Source organism: Hesperophylax consimilis, chromosome 1 (assembly GCF_061612785.1).
Source record: "Hesperophylax consimilis isolate HC1 chromosome 1, BYU_Hcon_1.0, whole genome shotgun sequence".
Lineage (NCBI taxonomy): Eukaryota > Metazoa > Arthropoda > Insecta > Trichoptera > Limnephilidae > Hesperophylax > Hesperophylax consimilis.
In genome coordinates this window covers 13044254-13050253 of record NC_142836.1, presented here as the reverse complement: position 1 = coordinate 13050253, position 6000 = coordinate 13044254, and positions in this window count along the sequence as shown.

The following is a 6000-nucleotide window of genomic DNA, read 5'->3' as shown; positions in this document are numbered from 1 at the left end:
TGTAACAGACCTCTTCTAAAAAAAACATTTTCCATTCTTCGAAATTAGAACAACACACGATCTACAGGAAAAGGCCTCCACATTCTATAAGTCTTATATAGGCACTGTTTTGACATAAAACAGCAATAAATTTTATAGGGGTGCGCCCAGGCATCAGATCTAGACGTTTAGACCTTTCAATGGCGAATCGTTAGACGCCATTGAAGGGTCTCGTATATTCGCTAGGTAATTCCCTCGTAAATTATTCTCTTGACTCCTTACACCACCGTGCGCCTTCGTGGGGAGTCCGCGTTATCTGGAGACGTGTTGGTTTCACCATTTGATGTCTTTTTTCGATCTTGGCATCCTCTTTCTTCGGATTCACATAAATTTGATGGCCGACACAAGACACACTCATGGAGGCCTTTTAACCACGTCTCTGCATTACTTAGAGCAGGGCTGGGCTTGGGAGGGAAGGCTAACAAGGGAAAATGTGATTTAAAAATGAGACTGAATTCGCAAAATATGTTTTTTAATGTTTTTTTTATGATGATCAGTTTTACAATTATATTTATCAAATAAGTAAAGAACATAATACGATGGAGTTTCTAAGGTGATTTATGACAAAACCTACGATATGGGTAATCCAAAATCACCACCCTTAGTTAGTATGGAAATTTTGACCATTTTCTTGAATAAATTTAACGAACCTATAGTTTTTATATTTTCACAACTGGAGCTTTATAAGAAAATTGCAATGAGTAGTTCAGGATTGCAGGCTGCAGAGGAATTTGTTTTGCTGATTGTGAGAGAGCACATGAAAAAGGAGAAAAATTCACTCCATGTTTAGTACCGACATTGTGATTTTTACCCTTTAACTCGCTTTAACCAGTTTCCCATTTGTAAGAATATAAAAAAATAGTATTTTTTCAGTAAAAAACCAAAAGGACTACAAAAACTAGGAAAAAAAAATTTTCATATTCATAGAAGGGCTTACTTTAAGGCGCTGCAGTATTATTGATTAACTAAACTGTATGTTGAAAACACCGAGAATATCTGATAATTGTGAAATATGGTGATCATTTTAAATGTGTATTTTTAAGCGAAAAATTTACCATATGTTTTTGCGTCCCAGCAATAGTTTTGTTAGACAACCCACCCGTGCGAAATGTGTCGACTGATTTGCATTATTATTAAAGTTTATATGTATTTATTATAATTTTTGGTGTATGTTTGCCACTCTCCAATGTCTAAAGCATTGTTCCGGCCCTGTATTCATGACATTGAATGAATGGGTTGAAACGAGTGACATTATCGCCTGTGTTAAGTGTGAATGTTTTTTTTTCTGCTCATTCAAGACAACTTTTTCGAGGATTGAAACAAGAAATAGAGGTGTGAAATTACAGGATGTGATTTAAACATTTATTTATTTTAATTGAACGCTGGATCAGTAATTCTTCGTCCAATCTTGAGTATAATGATGGTAAATTTATTGGAATATACCCATAGATTTTCTCCATCTATCGGAAAAACTTTTAAACATTTAATATCTTATAAACATAAAACAAGGCGAGTTCGCGAAGGTTATGCAATGACAAAAATGCAATAAACAATGTCGATTACTTCAATAATACCTGCATTTGAAATTAATATAAACTAGCGCACACCCGTGAAAAATCATAGGATATTAGAGTTGTATGATTTGTGGCTCTGAAATATTTATAAAAAAAATATTTGCCTCAGGATCATTTTCCTTCAAAAGACTATTTTAAATAAATTTCGAGTGAAAATTGTTAGTAATCTTGAGAAATTGCGAAATCTGTTTTAATCTAATTTTAAATAACATAAATACACATTTCAAACATAGAATTATTGTTGATTAAATAAAATGAAATAATTTTGAACCTACTTTATCGCTTGTTTGACGTTCCCACAAATAATTCCAAATTTTGAAATCAGAGCAAATCCCAGTTCTAGACCTATTACCCGAGTTACACATAGACCCAGATACACAGAAAAACAAGAAACCGAAAACATTATTTTTAATTGTGCGTAAAAATAGTGAAGAACACCTTCTCAAATTTCAAAAATCAACATAACTAAAAATTAATTGAAGCCTTTTTAAAGATATTTATTTAAATACCTCAATTTGAATTTCTTTTTTGTTTTCATGAATGAATGCGAATCCTGGAAGTGAAAATTAATCCACTTTCCGACATCGGATCAAGCTGAAACTCGGTATATAGAATCATTGTCAATTAATCAACTTTGGTTGCAATGCGCTCGCACACAGAAGGCGACATATAATGCATTTCTCTGAAATTCAAAGACATTACAGCAGTTAATATTCGCAGTAAATGTCAGTCTTATCCAATCTTGATTTAGCTCGCTTGGTAGAATTGTCGTCATTTTATGAGTAAAATGTTTCAATCCTCATCTAAACCAATTAAAAAAAAATATGTATATGTTTGAAAAGAAATTTGAAGATAGTAAAAATGTAGTTTTTTTACGGGTTGATTTTCTCATTTTCTTGTATTCATAACATTACCCGATATGGAAAAGTCACTGTATCAATGGCAGTTGAGGGTAATTCAAAATATCACAGAATAAAAACACCCCTAAGAAAAATATTTACGAAATAGGTTCATCAGTTTTCTCTTGTCTGTTGTACTTGAAAGCAACCAATGCATATGTTACTACAACCAACATCTTGAAAGCAACCAATGCGCATGTTACTACAACCAACATCTTGAAAGCAACCAATGCGTATGTTACTACAACCAACATCTTGAAAGCAACCAATGCTTATGTTACTACAACCAACATCATGAAAGCAACCAATGCGTATGTTACTACAACCAACATCTTGAAAGCAACCAATGCGTATGTTACTACAACCAACATCTTAAAAGTAACCAATGCGTATGTTACTACAACCAACATCTAGTTGCTTTCATTGATATCTGACAGGTTTAAGAAATGCTACTAACCCGAAAGAAACTTAAACTGAACAAATACTTCTGAAAGCTATAACATCAGTAAAATGTAAGCACGGCATTATATTTACAACCGATTCGTTTTCCATTAGAGTGAGTGTATATACCTACTGTATAATATTGTATCTCGAGGTGTGAGGCCGTTCGCATCAACCATTAAACTGGCAACAAGCTAATTGGCCCTATAAAGTTTAGCCTCCACGTCAAGTCAAGTATTGGACCGCTGCAGTCTCTCAATAAAACAATCACTGGGCCGAGCGATACCAAACAAACTGTGCAACGGTTTTAATCGAATTACGGATATTTATTATGCTGTTTATAAAGAGGTTCTGAAGTCAAGAGTCTTTTTTGTAAAAGAAACTGTATTTTGTCATGAATAGGTAAACAAAAAAAACATGTATATAAAATATTACGAGTATAGCCCTAAGGCTAAAGGAAGCTTCTATTAGTATAGTACTTAATATGTAATGTATAAAAATAAGATAAATTGTATAGGATTAGTGATAATAGCGACCTATTTTAAAAAAGTATTTATCATCCTTTTTTGCAATTTTTAAGCATTATGTTAACGTATAATAATAATACTATAGTTGGAAAATATTTACTTCAAAATTTAGTTACTTATCTACATAAGCAAGTGATTTTATAAGTAACGATGAAGACACTTCGTCCTTCTATGAATTGGCCAAGTAAATATACATTAAAATGGCAGGTCACAAGTCACAAGTAAAGTTTGACAATCAATTTTAATAGCTAGATTATATTTGTGTGTATTAATTGAGTAATTCATTGGATTGGCCACCTACCTGTAGTAGCTACATTATGTATGTGTTATTGTCAGGGTAGCTAAGGCGCTTTTAATGAAATTGTCTAGCTTAGGGTGGTCCCAGATTGAAAACCTTTCAGAGATAAAACCTTCCCTGCCAACATGTGTAGGACCAAGTAATGACCCCAACCCATTGACGACTTTATATACTGATATCAAATCTCGAGACCGTATTAGAAAAAAAAGCATAGCTAGAAATCGAAAATGGGAGAGGAGAGACAATAAAACGATCAACAGGAAACAAAATATCGTATTTCAATTAAGATACCGATTTTGAGAGCGTTTTATACAGTGTATTTTATTAAGACCTCCTACCTCTGGGGAACATGTAGCAATGTGTTGTATCCTTAATTTTTGAAGGTGCTTTTACGATACAATTTATATACATTGCTAGAAGTCATTTGGACAATTCTATGACGCTGGTAAATAATTGTCAAGGCTTCAAGAAAAAAACATAACTTTTATTCAATTTTTGCTAACCATACTAAGAAACAGGATGCGTTGTGGTGTTTCTAAGTTTTTGGTAACCATGCGTATTGAAAAAAAAGTGTCTTTGTGGTGTTTTAAAGTTTTTCATAACCATACTTAGAAACAGGATGTGTGATGGTGGTGTTTCATAAAATAATAATATTTTTGTCAAGCGGAACAACATTAATGGTTAGCAAATAATTTTATTGGCGAAAAATACAATTATGGTATGAGGTTATTAAATGCAAATTTTTATTTGCTGTGACGTTTTTCTTCAATATGTATATTTATGTTCAATTTATGTGGTGCTCTACTATTGGACCTGTGGTCGAGGGTTCAATTCCCGACAAGGTCATGGAAAATGTATTCGCTCAGGAATATTTCTCTCTAAAAAAACTACATTCATCGATTACGTGATTATCTAGGAACATATATGCAGTGAACACACTATAATTAGTAATAAATACAGTAAACTTAATGAACACTTACAGCCTAACAGTGTTGAGGAGAAGGGATTTGTTATTACGAATAAGAGCAATCATAAAATGAATAACCTTATTAAATACCTTCTTTGCCACCTTTCAGTATTATGACACTCATTTAATCTAATAACCGACATAATAAGACACTCTTCGTTACGACCAAGAACCCGAGCCATATTCATAATCATTTTATTATTATTGCGATTTAATTTTTGTACGTAGGTATCTAGAAATTTTTCATATTTCTTTCTTTCATACCAACAAAAGAGTGGCCACCTACAAGAATCTTACCAAAAAAAAATGGTAAGAATTTTAACCCAAAAAAATAACTCCAACTGTTTGGAAATTGATTTCTTTCAGGTTCTGTTAACACCTACCTTTCAATACTAATTTTCTCGTAATCCTTAATACCGTTGGTTCTTCTTGAAACCGACGAATTATTAATCCACATATAAATTCATAAGATTATTCAAATTTCAAACAATGTTACAATGGTATGCTGTGACCTTTTCCGACTTCCGATATATTTCTAAAGCATTCTATACATTTACCCTAAGGAACATAATTTTAATTTCAATTTGTGTACGGAAACAAAATAATCTCCTGTATACTCGTATTACTCCAGCAGAAGAATTTGACAACAGAGTGTGGCCATAATTATGTATAATGCAGTGTTAAGTACGATTAAAACTGTTCCGATTTTTTGCTTTATGTCATCAGGATATCACGTACTCCAAGTCCGTTGATATCTTATGCTGCGTATTTTCTATTGACACGCGAGAAAACGCGTGAGCCGAGTCACGAATTACGGGAAAGGAACGAAGCAATCGCAATAGGCGTTTCGCGACATTTGTGGTTGGTTCGTTCCTTTCCATTGATTCGTGGTTCGGCTCGGCAGTTCGGCTCGCGTGTTAATAAACCCCTAGGCTTACACTTAATCCAGTTATTCTAATTTCTAAGCGTCAGCGACAGCTCAACTTCGAAAGTATTCCGTGAGAAATGATTCCCCTTGACACCTCTCCTTTATATCTCTTTTATTTTAATACCTCGTGAGCGAGAACTTCAGAAACTATTTTCTATAAATATTATGTAACTACAATATTTTTATAACTATTAGTTCTTACATTCACCAATAGTTGAAATATCCGAAGAAAACAAAAACTCGTAATTTAGGAGTCTTATTAGCATTCGTTTACTTCCATAGAAAATCTCTTTTGAATGAGCTTCTGGTGCAGCCCTTTTCAGACCG